Source organism: Callorhinus ursinus, unplaced genomic scaffold, assembly GCF_003265705.2.
Source record: "Callorhinus ursinus isolate GAN/ISIS: 27379988/994484 unplaced genomic scaffold, GSC_fseal_2.0 scaffold41, whole genome shotgun sequence".
In the NCBI taxonomy this organism is placed as follows: domain Eukaryota; kingdom Metazoa; phylum Chordata; class Mammalia; order Carnivora; family Otariidae; genus Callorhinus; species Callorhinus ursinus.
Genome location: NW_027397103.1, coordinates 304930 through 324297, shown reverse-complemented (window position 1 = coordinate 324297; position 19368 = coordinate 304930). Strand labels below are relative to the sequence as shown.

At 52.4% G+C, this 19368-nt stretch overlaps 1 long non-coding RNA gene across 1 annotated transcript; it reads left to right on the top strand.

The window, feature by feature from the left end:
* Positions 1 to 432: 432 nt before the first annotated feature.
* LOC141370618 (uncharacterized) lies at positions 433 to 18677 on the top strand. Its single transcript, XR_012374809.1, has 3 exons — positions 433 to 492; positions 17176 to 17225; positions 18400 to 18677. It is a non-coding gene; the product is annotated as an uncharacterized lncRNA (long non-coding RNA).
* The last annotated feature ends 691 nt before the right edge of the window (positions 18678 to 19368 follow it).

Genomic DNA, 19368 nt, shown 5'->3' with positions numbered 1-19368 from the left:
AGGATGTGGGTGGGACACTGCTAGGGGCCGAACTGCTCCCCGCTCCACCCCAGGTCATATGTTCAAGCCCGAACCCCCAGGATCTCAGTATGTGACTCTGTTTGGAGATAGACCCTTTACATAGGTAACCAAGGTAAAGTGAGGTCATGTGGGTTGGACCTGCTCCTATATGACTGGTGTCCTTATAAGAAGTGATTACGACACAGACACGCACCGGGGGATCCAGGTGAAGACACAGAGAGGGGAAGAGAGCCATGTCTACAGGCCAAGGAGAGAGGACCCAAAAAACGAAACCTGCCGGCACCTGGCTCTGGGGCTTCCCGCCTCCAGGACTGCGAGAGAATGAATTTCCATTGTGCAAGCCCCTCGGTGTGTGGTTCTTTTGTTACAGAGGCTGAGCTGACTGCTACAGGCTGGGTAGAGTGGACCACGCCACCCACCCCTCCTCCCTCACTGCTGGCCATTTGCCCTTTTCTGGCCAAGAGTCACAGGGTCAGTCCGAGGGACAATGGGTGGTGCTGTCCCCTGCCCTTGATCCTGCCCCTCAGCCCTCTCTTGATTCCCCAAGCATCCTGTTTCTTTCCACCTCCAGACCATTGCCTTTGCTGTTCCCCCCACCCGGAATACTGATCCCCCAGCTCTTCACGGGGCTGGCTTCCAATCCTCCTGACTCAGCCCCTGGCCTGCTCCTCACAGAGGCCCTTCCTGACTCCTTGATCACTCTCTTTCCCATCCCCCTGTTTTATTTTCTTCCCTGCACTGCACTGGCCCCTCCCTATTAGTTTGTGTGCCGTCCTCTCCACGGAAAGCAGGCCGGAACCCCATCTGTCTTGTTCTCAGTGACCACAGTGGTGCCACATTCGTATCGGGGGCTCTGCAAATTTTTGGTGAGTCAACATGAGTCCAGGAGTGGAACCCGCCCACCCAGTTCCCCATGTGAAAGTTTTGTCTCCCCAGCACATGGGGCTATGGACTGAATTGGGCCTCTCCCCCCCCCCCCCCCCCCAATTCCCATGCTGAAGCTCCACCTCCCGGTGTGATGGTATTCAGAGATGGCTTCTTTGGGAGGTGACTAGGTTCAGATGAGGTCATTAGGGTGGGGCCCTCATGATGGAATTAGTGCTCTTCTAAGAAGAGACACCAGAATTTACATGTTCTCTCATTCTCTCTGCCAGAAAGGGGTGACCAGGTGGGTACCCGAGGGGTGAGGAAGCAGATTCCCACAGCTCAGAACCAGGAAATACGAAAGGCCATTAGATTCTATCAGAGGGTTTGGGGGAAGAAAAATAGGCTAGATTAGCCACTGAGGATCATGAGCGCTGATGCTTCTAAGGGAGAGTTGGTGATATTGGTGCCCAGGGCCGGGGTGGAAGGACCTCCGCACCTGCTCGTTCTCATTAGGTCTTCCCTCTAGCTCCGGCAGGCAGCCTGGGCTGGTGGCTAAAGCAGGGACTCTGGAGCCCCATCTCCTGGACTCAAATCCCAGCCCAGCAATTTACCGGCTGTGTGTCTTTGGGCAGTTTTGTGAAACTCTCTGGGCCTCGGCCTACCTCGTCTGTGACGTGGGGTAATGGCAACAATCTCAGATGGTTGTTTCAAGGACCACGTGTCCATGCTCACAGTGTGAGTTTGATTATACTCAGATTTGTTCCCCAAGTCTTCCTGTTGGCTGGCTCTAGTCATTTGGTTGGCATCCCATGTGACTTTGTACTTTGCAATTGAATACTTCGGCCCCACATTTCAATATTATGGCAGCAGTTTTGCTGCATATAAAACGTTTGCACAGAACTCTGCAAGTGCTAGCTATTATTATCATTAATCTCACTTGGAAGATGACAAACCTGCTGGCACTGGCAGAAGTCCAAGGGCAGGAGAGAGCCTTTGGGTGCCCCCTGAAATATGAGGACCCGGTGGCTTTGGATACCCCAGCCCTCCCCAGGGGCTGCTAGCAGGGCCCAAGGGGCAACAGCTTCGTGCCATGCCCCGATCTCCCCGCACCAGCTGAGCTGGCTGAAGGGATACACAATCGTAAACCAGAGTTTCATTAGCTGCCCAAGTGGGGGCTGGGCTGGGCTGGGCTGGATCTCCTCCCTCTGGGCCCAGAAGCGGAGGGTCGGAGCAATGGCCACTACCCATGCAGCCCCCTCTGCCCCAGAATAATCCAGGAGGGCACACCTAGAGCAGACAGCAATGGAGGTTGGCTTTGGGGTTGCATAGTGGCCCCAAGAGTAGGGAAGTAGTGGGCCAGGCTCTTAACAGCATGTGATTAAAGACCCCAGTAATCGTGTCTGATGGGAGACTCATCCCCAGGGCTGAACAGGAGGGGGACCCCGAAGCCCAGATGTGGCCCAGGGTCAGAGGCTGACAGGGGTGGGGGAGCACTCCCTCGGAGGCCCTGAGCAGTGAGTCCTGTGGTTCTAGAAGATGGTGCCATATATCACGCGACACGCCTTTCTGTAGGACTGGCCTGGCTGACAGCAGCCATTTATCTGAATGTCATTGGCAGTAAACTGGTGCAGGGGAGGGCGGTGAGGAAGGAGGGTACCACGGAAGACTGAGGGGCTCCTTGGGAATCTCCTAGAGGCTGGTCCACGGCTCCAGCCTGGTGGGGGGGGGGAGGGTGACTCCGTCTGCGGGACTGAATCCTATCTGGCCCCTTTCTCACTGGTGATACTGGGGGTGAGGGTGGGGAGGGCTGGCAAACTTAGCATTTCCTTGGAAGCCAGACAGGATCTGGGGGCAGCTCCAGTGGTGAGACACCCTGGCAGGAGGCGGAGGTGACAGTCATAGACCCTTGTGGTCATGGGCATGGAATTTGGAGCCATAATCCTGGTGTGTTCATTCATTTAAAGCGTATTTATTTATCAAGAGCAGGCCCCCCCCCCCCGAGGCATAGTCCCATAGTCACACAGCCCAAGGTAAAAATTTCAACACTAGCTGTGTGACCTTGGGCAAGTTACTTAACCTCTCTGTGCCTCCATCTGTAAAAGGAGGGCAATAATTGCAGCCACTTCCGAGGGTGAGATAATATAATCAAACTGCTTAGAACAGTGCCTGGCTCATGGAAAGTGCTCAGTAAGTCTTAGCAGGCGTTGCTATCACTATTAATACTACAAAGAGTACAGGGAACTCTAGGAGACAAGACCAGGAGGAGCCAGGGAAGATGATGAAGGCTTACGTACGGGAGGGTGTAGAGCAGTCCAGGAAAAGGGGACAGCATGAGCAAAGGCCCTGAGGTAGGAAGGGGGGGGGCAGGCCATCAAACAGTTAAAAGGAAGACAGAGGTATGGGGCTGTGGAGGATGGTGGAAGGGCCTCCGTTTCCTGATCTGTTAAACCTCCTGCAGAGCCATGAGGGTGAAAAGAGATGGTGTTCAAAGTTGCCAGCACAGAGCCTGACCACTGGTTAGATTCCTGGTTCTAACCCCAGGGAGCCCAAATTCCAATTGCCACACTCCTCATTAAAGCTTGAGAGGACATCCAAGGCCATTTATTTTCACAAGGACGCCAAGGACTTAGGGACCCGGTGCAAAGGGAGGCCGCTGGGGCTGTCTGTTCTGGGTGGGAGAGAGTCGGGGCGGGGGGGTGGAAACAGGAGGGGTTTGGGGGACCAGGGGCTGGGGTTAAATCCTGCCCCCAGTGCTTACCTGTTGTGGGATTTGGTGTGATGGGTGTAACCTGGAGGTCCTCAGTTTCTTTATCTATAAAATGAGAATTAATAACACCTCCCCAGAAGGCATTTATGGTTATAAGAGGGGGTGAGCACTCGGGGTGGCCACGGGGACCAGGCAGGAAATGTAAGGGAGACAACAGGGCTGGGGGGGATCTGGGTGGGGAGCAGGCAAGGGGAAGCAAGCTCCACCTAAGCACCCAGCAATCCTGTGGGGAAGGGGGCTCACCAGTGCCTGGTGGTCTGACTTCTGAACAGAACCCTAAATCCTGATTTTCTGTACGATTTCCCTATTTGTAAGTGTCAGAAAAAAAAAACGAATTTGAGCTTTTTCAAAGCACACCATGGGCTAGAGAAACCATGTTTGTGGCCTGAATTTGATGCGTGGACTGACAGTTTGCAGCCTCCAGTGGAAAATAATGCACTTAGTAGGTGCTCCATAAACGTGGTCCCTTTCGCCTGCAGTGGCGCTCCCTGCCCCCAGTCTCCAGCGCCTATCAGTCTAGGGTGCCAACTGCCTGCTGGAAGCCCAGACCTTCCGAGACCAGGCTGGGGCCCCGGGACCCTAGACCCAGAGCCCTTGAGTTCGGGAAGGGACAGAGCCCCACCCAGATCTCAGCCTCTCCCCATCCTCACCCTGCCTCCTTCCCCATCCTGGGAGTTCCTGTCTTGCCAGGAAGGTGCTGCCTGCCGGGGGACCCAGGCTCACGGAGCGCGCAGGTGGCTGCTGTGGGAGACGCCTGTCACAGCCCTGTCACCACCACGGGGGCTCCCTCCTCCTGTCGGTGGCATCAGGAAAGCCTGGGAACCAGGTGACACAACTCCCCAGGGTCTGCACCTGCCTCAGGGAGTGGTGACTGTGGCTCAGATGCTGACGGATGCACTGGGAAAACGGGCAGAAACAGTGAGGTGAGGTCAGAGCTGCGTGGGGCCTTGGAGGATGGCCCAACGGTGTTCAGTGGGGGAAACTGAGGCCCAGAGAGAGAGTCATGCAGCAAGGTGGTGGGGACCATGTCCACCGACTCGTGATCAGATGCTCTTTCTTGACACTTTCCTGCCAGACCAAGATGCAGAACAGGGACGTTGGAGCCTGGGGCAGGGCCACACTCTCTGGCCTTCTGTCTCCCCTGGGTCGTGGGAGGAGCTTGGGCCTGGGGGCTGCACACTCTGTTCCAGTCCTGGTTCTGCCACTTACTGTGTGTCCTTGGGCAAGTCACATAGTCTCTCTGGACCTCGGTTTCATCATCTGTGAAGTGGGAATAAACCTCTTGCCAAGGTTAAATGAGAACTTGCATAAAATCAACACTTCATAATGGAGGCTTAAAAGCCTTTTTTCAAAGGTGCTTATAGCTGGCCTCATTGCAGAAAGGCTTAGAAGTGGTTTGTAAATACACACGCCACACCCAAACAGGAAAGGCCCCGGTGAGTGGACCAGGATGGCAACGTGACGGGGTAATTTCCTGTACGGCTGTGAGCAGTGGGCTCAGAGTTTCCTGGCAGCCAAAGCAAAGAGAGAAATGTGACCACGATATGACTCAGTGTCCAGGAGCCGAGAAACTCCCAGTTGCTTAGGGGGGAAAAAAGGGCTTTTATGAGTAATGAGAAGTGAACCATTTCTCATGTGAACCTTCAGTAAAGGGCCCTGTGGGAAGAAGTGTTCATTCTCTCTCCTTCCCACTCCCTCAGGCCCTTCTCTGGCTATTCCTTGGGGTCACCCAAACCCTACCACCCTAGCTGATAGCATAATGGTTGAGAGGCCGGGTCCTGAAAACAAACCAGTCTCTACCACTGTGCGGCCTTGGGCTAGAGACCTCCCCTCTCTGAGCCTCGGTTTCCTGTTCTTAAAACCACCCCACCACCAGCTGGTCCTGAAGATAGAGGAGGGATCTTCTGTGAAGACCCTAGTGGTGCCTGGCACACAGTAGGTGCTCAATAAGTGGTGGTCGTTCTTCTTACAGCAGGGGCTCAATAAATGTTTAGGGGATGAAGATCCCGGGGCAGCCAAAGCATTTTATCTCCCAGACCGTTCTTGAAGTGCTTCTCGGCAGCAGGCTTTCTCCCCGAACCAAATTGAAACTGTGTGTGTGTTTTAATCAATGCCACGGTTTGTGGGAGCCAAAAAGCCCAGGTTAATGGAAGCCGGCTGAATCCCCCCGTGAATTTCAAGACCTCCTTGAAAGGCCTTTGCTTTTTTCCTGCTCAGCCACTGGGAAGCCGCTGCCTCCACTCCGGGAGGAGAAATTGAATAATTGATGCAATTTGAATAACACTAGGATTTGTAATGATATTGAAATGTAAAGATAAAAAAGGGGCGTGAATGGGTGCTGATAGCGGAAGCGAGACGTTGTTAATAGGCACTTAGGGGCTCGTGTGGGGGAAGGCTCCACTGGAGGCGCGCGCTGGAAAGGCATTTAAGAGAGGAGGCCCTGGGAGGGGGTGTCTGGGAAATCTCCACCCAACGATGGGGAGAAACCATATTCATAAATAAGATGCGGAAATTTCTCCCGACTCAGCAGCACTAACAGAGAGTGGATAATTATTTAAATGCCAAATCATTCCGTTCATTAGAATCCCAAATCATATCCGAAGAACCTGATTGCCCAGGGCAGGCCTGGGAGGGGGTGGGGGAGGAGGGAGGTGGCTAGGAGCGTCTCCCCCAACTTGTGGTCCTGGCCGAGGGGAAGATGGGGCAGGATCGGGGGTGGAGTAGCAGGGAGGGTGGGCACCTGGGCTCAGGGAAAGTCGGACAGACCCGTGTTCAAGTGCAGGATCTGATAACTTCCTGGCTGTGGGCCCTGAACATGTTACCTTACCTCTCGGAGCCTCGGTTTGCCTAGCTGAAAAATGGGGCTCATGCCAAGACGTACTTTGCAGGCAGCGAACATTGGCTGCTGTGGGAGCCTTAGGAGGCAGGCCTGAGAATGGTTGGGGAAGTGGGCTAGAGCTGGGGGACATGGGAGAGGAGCCTCAAATGAGCCCCCAAGTTGGGCTCCTTTCTTCTCCCCCACCTCCCACCCTCAGACACAGACACAGGAGTTGACTTGAGGGACAGAGACAGCCCCAGAGAGGGTAAGGGTCTTAACCAAGGTGACACAGCAAGTCGGTGCCAGAGGCAGGGACCCCGGGGTACACACACGTCCTATAATCCCCTCGGGCCCCCAACTTCCCGGCCTGATCGGGCCACCTTCCAGGCTGCCAGGAGGTCTCTGAGGTGGGAGCCAGGTCAGCCCCTGGGAGCGTTATCATGTATGTGGGCCAGAGTCACCAGGGCACGTCGGTAACAATTCAATTATGCCGAGCGGTTCTGGGCTGGCTGGCGCCCCCTCCCACGGGATGACCGGGCCAACCCCTCAGACACAAGCAAGTGGGAATCCTGGAGCTGGGAGCGCCACACGGACCACTGGCTGCGCTCAGCTGGGACAGGAAACCCTGAAACGGGCAAGCAACATGGGCTCCCAATAGGATCATCGGAATGGCAATGCTAAGACAACCCCACACCTGTCAGTGCCGTTGTTTCTGTGCTAAGGACAGGCCCTGGGCTAAGCTTTTTATATCATGTAATTACCACAAGAACCCCGTGAGCTGGGACAATGGGGAAACAGGCCCAGCCACGTGGGGCACCTGGTTCACGCAGCTACCGTTTGAACCTGTCTGCCTGAAACTCCAGCCTCTCAGAGTAACCCCGGGCTGCACTTAAGCCTCCGTGCACAGCCAGGGCCTCGTTTTCTCCTCACCACGGCCATGGGAGGCCCCTTCGGGGCCTGGTTTCCGGGTGAGACCCCCCGCCCAGCCCCACAGAGAGTTGGCGAGGGAACTGGGATTCAGACATCCCTTGCTCCAAGTTCAGTCTCTCGCAGCCTGGGGCGCCTGGGTGGGGTCTGTTGGTTGAGCATCTGACTCTTGATTTCGGCTCAGGTCATGATGTCGGGGTCCAGGGATGGAGCCCCACATTGGGCTCTGTGCTCATCGGGGAATCTGCTTGTCTCTCTCCTTCTGCCCCTCTCTCTCAAAGAAATAAAATCTTAAAAAAAACTAAATCTCTCACAGCCTTCTGTCTTCCCCTCCCTGGAGCCTCAGAGCCATGTCCCAGCCCACCTTGCTGGCCACCCTCCACCCTACCCTCATGGCCTCCTGGTCAATGTGGAGAGCTGTCCAGCAGCCACGTCCCCCCCACCCCGTCGAATAGGACTTTAGACAGCTACTTGCCCGGTCCGAGAAGCCTGGGGAACCAGCCACAGGCTCCTAGGTGGGCTCCCCACACACTTGTATAAAGTCCCCCTGGTACTCACATTCAGCTGAGGTTAGGGACCAGGCCTGCCAAGATGTCCCAAGTAGTAATTGAAACATTAGCCCTATTAATATTTCAGTGACCCAGTCCTGGCAAGTGATTCCTGCAGCGGCAAGCCAGGTCCTCTCCCCTTCCCAGGGGGCCAGGTGGAGACAGCTGGGAAGCCCTGAGGCCAGGGGCAGTCAGAGGATCTGGGTTGGAGCCCGCCTGCCTCACTGTGTGGCTTTGATCAAGTCTCTTTCCCTCTCTGGGCCGTGTCTGTAAAATGAAGACGTCCACCCTTCCAGCCTAAGTGTTACTGGAATTAGCCTGGGGCCTGGCATACAGCAGGTGCTCAGGAAGCGTTTGACAGTATTCCCGAGACCAGTGTTTTCCAAGGTGAGAGACCCAATCTACCCACTCCAGAATCACATGGGGCTCTTGTTACCAATACAGACTCCTGGGCCCCACTCCAGGGTGCTGGGGCCCTGGAATCTGCATTTGTGACAGGCACCCCAGTGACTCCCCATCTGGCACTGCCCGGCACCCCTGATTCCTAGTGAGGGAGGAGGAGTCTAGGTTCTGAGCCAGGCAGCTGAGCCCTGATTTCCTTGTGTGTAAATTGGTTTCCTTGTATGGAAATGGGAACAGAGACATTCACCTCTTGAGGCTTCTGGGAAGAACAAATGAAATAGAGAGCCTGGCACATAATAGGTCTTCAATAAATGAAATTCAGCCTCCTACCACCCAAAACCCTTTGGTAGAGGACTGGGCGCCAGCCCCCTAGAGAGGGGACGAGGGGGTGTCCTGCCCCTCGGGAGCCTCGTCAGCAGGGCCTGTTCCAAATCGATCTTTATTCCCCCCGTGTTTTCGAACACGGTGTCAGCATCTCTTGGGGCCGGCGAAGAAAATGCCAGCATCAGCACACCACGTGCCCCAGCCAGACACCGCTGCTCTTTATTAATTAACCGCCAGATGTTAGTTTTGCATCTTTTATCAGAGGGAGGTTTATCACTGGGACCCTATATGTCAGGCCATTAGGGAGACGCAAGAAAACATCCCTTGGGGGGGGGGGCCCTGGGGTTGGCAGGGTACCAGGCGTCCAGCCCCCTCCCCTCTGGGGCACACAGCCCCCAGCCCAGACCACCCCTCTGCCTCTCTGGTCTCATCCACAGCCCCTTCAAAGGGCATCGGCAAAGCGGCTACTCCGGTGACACACCAGATCGCCGGGACCACCGTGGTGAGCAAAACAGATACGGGCCCCGCTCTCCGAAGCTCACGGTCTCTTGGAGATGCAGCCAAAATCCAGTAAACCCAAATAAATAAAGGACAAATCGTGATCGGTGTCATGAAGGAAACTGACAAGTTTCCGAGAGAGGGCGAATCGCTGGCAGGGGACCTAATTTAGATGGAGCAGTTTCCCCGGGGAGGTGACATTGCAGTAGCATCATGGGAAAGGAGTCAGGGGCAGAAGTTTCCAGGCAAAGGGCACAGCAAGGACAAAGGCCCTGGGGCAGGATCTGGCTTGGCATGTTTTGGGACCTGAATAAAGATCTGAGACGCTGAAGCCTGGTGAAGGAGGAAGTCGCCAGGCTGCTGAGGTCTGGACCTGGGCTCCTTGTGGGGCACGGGGAACAGTGTGTATTTCTCTGTCTTGAGGGCACTGAGGAACCACAGCTGGTCGTGGAGCAGGAGACCGATGTGATGGTGGGATTTTCCCATTAGAAAGAGCCCTCTCTGCTCCCAAGGGTGAGGAACGAGAAAAGACAGCGAAGCCCACGAGATGTCCATCTGCGAGAGATGGGGAGACCTGAAGCATAGCAGAGCAAGGACAGTATTCAGCAGGCATTTCCAGGGACCAGGCCGTGCTCACATTCAGGAAGGAGTTAGGAAGCAGAAATGGGAAGTGAGGAAGAGAGAAAGGTCTAGGGTGACCCCAAGTGCTTCGCTCCAGACACGCCTGAACCTTCCCATGCTCCCAATGCCCTACAAGACTGGAATTATGATTGTCATCATGTAACAGTGGAAGAAATGGAGACCCAGAGAAGTGCAGCAGTGTGCTCAAGGTCACACATGGATGAGCGGCAGGCAGATCCTGCCCTTAAACCAGGTCAGCCTGCCGTTCAAGGTCTTGTCCGCAAACCCTGTCCAAGCTCAGGCAGACAGTGGGTCTTCACCCTGCTCCTTCCTGGGTGCAAACACCACTAGGCAGACCTGAACAGGCAGGGGGGCGGTGGGTCCCAAGGCCAGCCCCCGACGTGTCCAGGGTATGGCAAATCCAGAGCCAGGTCTGTCATCTTCCGACAAATAGACACACAGCACCATTACCCCAGCTTATTTTCCGCCCAATCTGCACGCCATCTGATAAACAGGTGATTACTTCTCCTCCCAGTTCAGTTTCTGATTTGCATACAATAAATATCATTCCCGGGAAGTGTGCGTGTGTGTGTGTGTGTGTGCGCACGCGCGTGTGTGTTGGGGGTTGGAAAACAGGGCTCATGTCTTATTTATGAGAAATAAACAAGAGCGCAGGCTCACATAATCAACACATATTTAATCTGGCCCCTACTCGCCCTTTTGACTCTAATCAGGCCGGGTGTGTGAGTAGCTGTGGGGTGTGTGTGTGTGTGTGTGTGTGTGTGTGTGTGTGTACGTGCATATACTCACAGGCTGCAGGGGGCTGCCCTTGCTAAGATCCTCATTCCATCCTGATCGGGGCTGGATGGTTCGTGCATAGGCTGCCCCTGGTTCTACAAACCCACCCTGTCTGCATGCTTCTCAGGGAGTAGTTTGGCAATCCAGGCTCAAGCAAGGAGGGTGTCATTTGCTCCCCACAACAACTTCACCGCAGAAGGAAAAAAAAATTTTTTTTAAAGATTTTATTTATTTAGGGTGCCTTGGTGGCTCAGTTGGTTAAGCAACTGCCTTCGGCTCAGGTCATGATCCTGGAGTCCTGGGATCAAGTCCCACATCGGGCTCCCTGCTCAGCGGGGAGTCTGCTTCTCCCTCTGACCCTCTTCCCTCTCGTGCTCTCTATCTCTCATTCTCTCTCTCTCAAATAAATAAGATCTAAAAAAAAAAAAAGATTTTATTTATTTATTTGAGAGACAGAATGAGATAGAGAGAGAGAGAGCATGAGAGGGGGGAAGGTCAGAGGGAGAAGCAGACTCCCCGCTGAGCAGGGAGCCCGATGCGGGACTCGATCCCGGGACTCCAGGATCATGACCTGAGCCGAAGGCAGTCGCCTAACCAACTGAGCCACCCAGGCACCCCGGAAAAATTTTTTTAATGTTGCCGAAACATGGTCAAAGCATCAAGAGTACCAGCAATATAAACTGTGCTGCGTTAGCCACGATCCCATTTGCAATGACATCTAACATCACATATTTTTCATCAAGATAGAAAAGAAAAACTGACCAAAAAAAAAAAAAAAAAGCCAAGCATTGCATGGGGAATCAAGGTCACATGCCCACAGATGCCACAGCCAAGGCTTAAAACTTGGGACCCTGACTCCAAAGCCCAGATTATACTTCCCATGACTTTGCCTTCCCGATAGGGCGGCTAAGAGATCTGGGGGAAACCAGCAGTGTGATCACCTACTGTCATCTGACTCCTGATAGAGAAAGTGAGACCAGAAAAGTAAAGGGATCTGCCCATGGTCCTACGCAAACTGCATGAGCGTGTGTGTGCGTGCGCATGTGCGTGTGAACAGTTTTTTTGCGGACGTCAACCAAGACAGGGCACAGCAGGGACCGCTTATGTTCGCCCCCTGATGACTGGGTCCTAATTTGGGGTCCCTTGAATGACTAGAAATGTGTCTGGGGTCTCAGTGGCTGGGCCCTGGAGCTGGCAGGGCATCTGCCCCCTCTCTCTGCAGCCTCTCCACTTAGGTAGCTTGGGCTTCCTCACAGCATGGTGCCCTCTGAGTAGTCTGACTTCTTAGGTAGCCACTGACTAGCACCCGGGTGAGCATTCTGAAATGTTGGCTTGTGTTTTTTATTTTGGTATGCTTGTTTGTTTTTATGAATGCATTGTTTTTACACAAACACCTGTGATGGATATGTGGTATACAAATTCAAACAATACAGAAAAGTGCAAAGATTCAAGAAGGGAATCACTCACAATTCCCCTACCCAGAAATTAACCTTTGGTGAACGTTAATCAAGGGTTCTTTCTACCACAGAAGATAAAGAGAAGGATGGATGGATGGATGGATGGATGGATGGATGGATGGATGGATGGACGAGCAATGGGTGGATGGATTGATGGATGAATGGATGGATAGACGGGTGGATGGATGGATGGATGGATGGACAGATGGATACATGAGTGATGGATGGATGGATAGTTGGATGGATGGATGGATGGATAGATGGGTGAGTGATGGGTAGTGGGTGAATAGATGGAGAAAACAAAAGATAGAAGAAAATAATTCTGACTGTTGGGGGTTCTAAGAGTTAGAGAGAGAGACAATTAAGTTTCTGGATGCTGGAAAAGTGGCATTGGAGAGGCCCGTTTCTCCAGACCCTCACTCCAACCACACAGCAGCCATGACTGAATCTTACCGACTGCAAAGTCTAGCTGCTGATGGGGTGGTGGTATATTCTGGAAATGGACCACTTCACTCAGGTGAATTATATAAGAGGAGATGATCAGGAACAGGGACCCAGCAGCACCTCATAGAGCTAGGACAGGCTAGCTCAGCCCTGCCTCCACACTAGTCACCTTCCTGAGTCTTCTAGAACTCAAACTGTCATTCTTCCCTTCTCTTCAGTGGGCAGTCCCTACCAGGTCCCCATTCCTCAGTGGGGTCTGCTGGGTCCTCGGTGGAGGGCCACTGGTCCCCTTCCCATCCCATGTCCTCTCTGTGCATGTGTGTTCCAGTCAAATCAGACCGCTAATGCCCCCAGGCCCACCTGCCCTCCCTCCTCTTGCCTCTGAGCCTTGGCATGCGCTGTTCCTTCCAGAAAGGTCCACAGGACCTTTCTCCTATACTCTGTCTGGTTTATCCCCATGTTCCCTGGGCCCTGTCACCCTGTCCCTGTGGTGAGTTCCTGTTTACCTGTCTGGCTTCATCATGCAGAAAGCAGGGACCATGCTGAACCACCTCTAGGTGCCCAGCGCAGGCCTGCCCCACAACAGGAGCCTCCATGTGTGTTGGGTGATAAACGAGTGAAGGGTTTTCTAGAAGAGGTGGCATTCGAGCCATGCTCTCACAGTGGTATTGGAGAAGAAAGCAGTGAGGGGTGTAGGTCTGAACATCATTCTCTGCACCAAATGATGCGTTTTCTGCATCAACTTCTGACCTGAGCCGGCACACAGGTCCAAGAGCCCCACGCCTGCAAACACCCCAGCCTCCCGGGGGTGTGTTTGAGAAAGCCAGGCAGCTCCCGCCCTGTCCACACCACTAAACAGACAAGCTCAGATGCAATGAGCAGGGATCCTCTGCGTGCTATTGATTTTTCATAACCGGCCGCTGACAGACAAGGTGAACAGTTCACTTTTATGAATCCTTGTTAACAGTGTGTCCAGAGATATTTCACTTTAAGTGCCCCCTTTTTCCTGAAAAAGAGAAATAACAGAAAATGTAAATTTATCTCATCGTAGGGAGACATTGAGGGCTCTGAGCTGGGCCTTCGGAGACGACAGAGCAGAGACTGGCTGGAACATGAGGAGAGGAGGCCCCCCGCAAGGGGTCCCCCAAGCAGAGGTTGGTGAGGATGCCAAACCTGGCACGGGGAGTGTGGCCATGTAGCTGAGGGCTATGTGGCAGGTGGTTCCAGCCTAGAATAGACTTGGTGCATCCAAACAGGCAAATAGAAAATACAGGGGTATTCATGGCGATCTTAAGTAAACAAACAAAAAAACAAAGCATAAAACTGGAAACAACCTAAGTGTCCATCAACAGGGGATTTGTGTTAAATGTAAATCATAGTGCAGCCATGTAAGTGGAGTACTACGCAGCTAGGAAAAAGAATGAGCTAGTTCCGTGCGGACCAGTAGAGGAGGAAGTATGTGAGCTATTACCGAGCGGAAAACACCAACTACAGGAGTTTCTAGTGTGCTACCATTTACGTAAAAGGAAGCATACATGGGCTTGATGTGCATGAAAAATATATGCAAAGAGCAATGCAAGCATCTATTCACAGTGATTCTCTCTAGAAAGTGAGACTGAAGAATGGGGAATGGGGACAGCTTTGGGGTTTCATTCCATATATTTATGTGCTGGTTTAATTTACTTTGTACTGGGTGCAGTATGACTCTTGCAATTTTATAAGTTTTAAAATCCTTTAAAATGTTCAGTGTAAGGGGGTAGTTTTAATTTTTTCCTTTATATCTTTCCCTATTGTTTGAGTTGGGTTTGGGTTTTTTTTTTTTTCCTCCGCAACAACCAACCATTATATCCATACATACAAAAATATAAATTTTCGAACAAAGAACCTGTTGGCTTTGATGTCAGGCTGACTTGGCTCTTCTTCCCAGTCTTCCCTTTACCAGCTGAGTGATATTAGGCAAGTCACTTAGCCTCTTTGAGTGTCAACTTCTTGTAGCAATATCAGATACTAACGGTATGTACACAGCAAGTATGCGGTGACCAATAACTTTATCATGATATTGTTATCATCCTCGAGAGAGCGACGGCAAACCCTCATATGCTGTCCCAGTTGCTGAATTAATGCCCATCTTCATTACAGACACTATGAAGCTATTTAAAATGTTATAGGCCAGTGGTCCTTCATTAGGCTTTAGGTATGTAATTCATTGACAAAATCTTTTTTTTTTTGAAGATTTTATTTATTTATTTGACAGAGAGAGAGAGCACAAGCAGGGGGAGCAGCAGGCAGAGGGAGAAGCAGGCTCCCCGCGGAGCAGGGAGCCCGACGCAGGGCTCGATCCCAGGACCCCGGGATCATGACCTGAGCCGAAGGCAGACGCTTAACCGACTGAGCCACCCAGGCGTCCCATTGACAAGTAAAATCTTAAGTGGAAACCCAGTATGTATAAAACAGGAACTAAAACACGTGGGTAGCATTCAAAGTGTGACATTTATACCCAGTGGATGTTTGTAGCATCCTGTCTCCTTTTGGTGACAACACCCCGATCTTCCTTTGAGGGGATTGTTTCACCCCTCTCTCGGCCCCCTGAACACCAGAGGTGGGCATGCACCCAATGCCCAAGGCATCTCCCTGCCACAAAGAAGGGTTCAGGGACCAGACTGTGACCAGCGTGGGCCGGTCAGTCTTGTGACTTCCACACAGACTGGAGAGGGAGAGAAGGTCTTTCTCTTCTGGTTTTGAGCCCAAGGTTGGGGATGAGGTAAACCTAGAGCCACCAGAGCTCACCGTCAGAGTCTAAGAATGAAGCCAATACTGTGAAAGGCTGAGAGATGGCAAAAACTTGAGCCTTCCGGACATCACAAGAGCCCCTGAATCACACCGTGCCTGAAGCCAGCCCCACCCCTGGAGGTTTTTGCTGCGGGAGCCGTTATGCTCCAGCTAGTTGGATTTTCTGTCACAACCAAAAGTGTGCTAAATGATATATTTATTCATAAAGCCAGTTAGGAAGAACAATGAAGCTGCTTTGATAGACATAAACTTGAAATCGGGAGTCAAGGATGACAGCCACTGTCTTGTCTCAACCCCGCATCCAATTTATTTCTGCATCTGGTTTGAGTTGCCCAGTATCAAGAAAATCCTGATTCACAAGTAAATATGGCTGGAGTTTAGTGTAAGACTTAGGTGCCCAGACTCTGGAGCAAAGACCCTCTGGGCTCAGATCCCTACCCTGATCACTCTGCAGCTGTGGGATCTCAGGCAAGTCACTTGACCTCTCTGAATCTCCGTTCCCTAGCACCTCCCTCCCTGGAGGGCTGGGAGCAGTCGATGAGGCAATACAGGTGAGAACATTTAAATAGTGCCTGGCACCTGGCTCGGGCTGAGCTCCTGTTACAATCCTGCCGCATTCCCACACAGGAGCACCTGCGTGCTGCATTGGGCTGACAGCTTCACTGGAATGAAACTTCGCCTGCTATGTCGGTTTCATTGATAAACACTCTGACATGGCAAGGCAAGCTTCTGCAAAACTTACTGGCAACGGCTTCTCTGTGATTTAGGATTTTGGCCTCCGAGCCCTGCTGCAGGAGCAAGGCGATCCCTAGAGAAGTTTCAGGGAAGTGAGTTGGAGCTCGACATGTGCAATACGTTTCAGTGCGTGGAGTTGTCTAGAGACGGACCAGGCTGCCCTCTAGGCAATGAGTTTCTCGTGTTGGGAAAGAGTTTGCACCGAGGCTGGACTCCCGTGCGGTGAACATCCCCAGAGCGATGCCGGTGCCAGACGGCGTTCAGGCTTCATTCACTCATGCATTCATTCATCAAATATTTACCACAACCCCGGCACTAGGATGAACATCCCCACTAACTCTCAGATTAGGTCTTTTCGTCAATGATTTCTTGCTAAAGGTAGAAGGGGACTCCCTCGGCCAGCCTTTTGGGGGCTGTTTTCAGTTTAAAAGATCAAGCATCAATGCTAATGCCAACAAATGGGTTCCTAATGGTGGACTCTGGCGCTTTGGCAGCTCACGCGGGTGTAGAGATAGGAGGTGGCCCCCACATTTGGCCTCACACCTTACCTGGCCAAGGTGGGCAGAGTAAGGGAGAGGGACACGCCCCACAACTCCCAGGTGGGGTTTCGGATCATAATGGTATTAACACATGTGATATCTCATTTCATCTCAGCTGCGCTGGGCAGTTGTGGGGTTCCCCGGGCGGGCAGTTTGGCATGGGACAGTCCTCTCCCTCACCCCCATCCCCAGCCACGAAGTCCTCGATCTCCTCCAGCGCTGGGGGAGCAAACAGGCTGGCTGGAGATCGGACAGTGGTGGCAACAGCAGATCCATCAAATTGTCTTCCCCGGAGAGCCCAGGTTCTGTGCATCAGGCAAGGGGTGGAGCACGGACTCTGAGACCGTGGGAAGAAGGCGTAGAGAAAAGGCAGGGGAGGGGAGCCCAGGAGGCCCTGGAGAGTCCTGGCTCCCTGGCATTGAAGTGCCCACCCGGCTGAGGCCTTGTGGCACCTGTGAGCTGGCACTCTTACCTTCCCATTTTCAGAGGAGGCTGAAAAGGAAAAGGTAGTGTCCAGAGAGCAGGCCTGCCTGGCTTCAGAGCTCCTGCCCCACCCACTCTACTACTCCCCTTCCCTTAATCCTCTCAAACCGCCATGGGTTTTATGTCCATTTCACAGGTGCAGAAACAGAGGCCCCAAGAGGCAAAGTCACTTGCCCGAAGTCTCAGGTGAGCCGAGCCAGCCCTCCTTGGCCCAGTCCCATTGGACATCCAATCCTGGGCTTCCTCTTTCCTTGTGGTCTCCATGAGCAAGACCCCAAAGGAGATGGGGTGGGGTGCACAGGCGCACTTCTGGCTCAGGGGACAGTGTGTCTAGTGGTTTGGGCCTCCGGGACAGTGGTGAGAAACCATTGACCCTCTTCCTCTGCAGCCCGAAGAGTATCTCACCCCCGACAGAGGCTGCTAGTAGAGCTAATAAATCTTTATGTTTCTCCCTCTAAATGTAAATGACAGGTGAGTGGGATGTTATGTGGGTTTTGGAAAAAGAAAAAGCAACAGAAAAGTAATTTGCATTAGATATACGTGCAGCTCTTGACACAATCTCAGGAGACAAGGATTTCCCAGCTCTAGGTTAAATTCAGGGCCCCCACCTGGGAGGGCGGTGAGGGAGCATTCTGCAGAGGAATGATCAGGCCCTCACTTCCCACCACTTAGAAGGCCCCCCTCTCTCCTCTCCTTCTGTCCCTCTCCCTCCCTAACCTCTCCTCCCTTCCCCAGCTCCCTGCTTTTCTCCCCAACCCCCAAGAACCCCGCTGGTGCACTGCACTGAGAGGCAATTTATAAAGCAGATGTTTATTGCAAGGTTTCACACGAGCTTGGTGCCTCGCCAAACGTTATAGTAATTGGAGGCTGCGTTTAATTACTGATCAATGTAAAGTTGGGACGAGACAGGCCTGGAAACTGCCTTTGGTCTAGACTCTCTTCTCTGCTTCAGAGAAGGCAGGAGCTCCTAGCCCTCCGTGGCTTCAGCTCGCCCTGTGCCAAAGCCTGGGCAGTGGCAAGGAAGGGGGATGTGGGTTGCAAGTAGCCACTGGCCCACTGACCTCTAGGAAACCGCTCTGCAGAGAGGGTACCAGATTCTGCTACAGTCTTTTTCTCACCATCCCATTATCTGTTGATGCCTAGTCTGTGCCACACACTGTGCTGGTCACTGGGGTCAAAGGGATTAATGAATATCTCCCAGTGCCTGGGGTGAGAGCTTTGCATGCACTATCATTCAAGCCAACACAAGACAGGGGTGGGAGCCAGGCTCCAAGTTAGCCCCGAGTGATCCCTGCATCCCGGTATCCCCCTGTTGTGCTCAGCTACTAAAGACGTTATAACCCTTGCTCTGCTCTCTTAGCTCACTTGCTCTAGGGGAAGCCAGTTGCCATATCATGAGGACACTCAAGCAGCCCCATGGGGGGATCCACACAGGGAACTGAGCAGCCACCTTGGGGAGTGGAACTGCAGTCCAATCAAGGGTTCGGATGAGACTACAACCTTGGCCAACATCACAGCTGCAACTTCTTGAAAGACCATGAATCAGAACCACCTTAAGCCGCTCCCAGGTTTCTGACCCATGGAAACTATCAGATGCTCAGTGGTAATTGTGGTAAGTCACTAAGTTTTGGAGTAAGAGATGACTAACACAACAGCCAATGGAAAGAAAGCAACATTAGGGAGACTAATAAATAGGAAACATGAACAAATGTGGCAAGAAAAAGGTCCTCCATAAAACACATAATTATATAATCACTATATATAGATATAGATTTTTTAATGTATTGATATATATTTTATATATGATATTATAATATAATCACAATAAACGTGAATGAGTTAAATTCACCAATTAAAAGAAAAATCTTATTTCATTCTTTCCTCAAAATAAGCCTATGCAATAGGCACTCTTATACCCACTTTACAGATAAAGGAGCTGAGGCTCAGAATAGGGAAGAAACTTGCCCAAGATCTCCCAGCTCAAGAGCGATAGGATGGGGCTGAAACCGGGTCCTTCTGACTGCAAAGCCCTAAGCTGTATTGTCTTGTTTTGTTTTGTTAGCTCTTGTATCGTTAGTGTCTTTGGATAGAAGAGAAAACCAAGACTAGGAAAGGGTGAGTAACTTGTCCAGGGTCACGCAGCAAATTATTTCAAAACAAGAGCCAGAAGCAGGCATCTGACTCATTGTCTGATGTCTGCCCCATGACCTTTGGAGCTCTGTCATCAAAGCCCAAGAATCCCAGCGGTTTCTGTCTTCATACCTGCTTAAGACAGCTGGAGACGTTTGGCTGTGGTCTGAAAGACCCTCTGGGGTCAGGTGGATGAGCG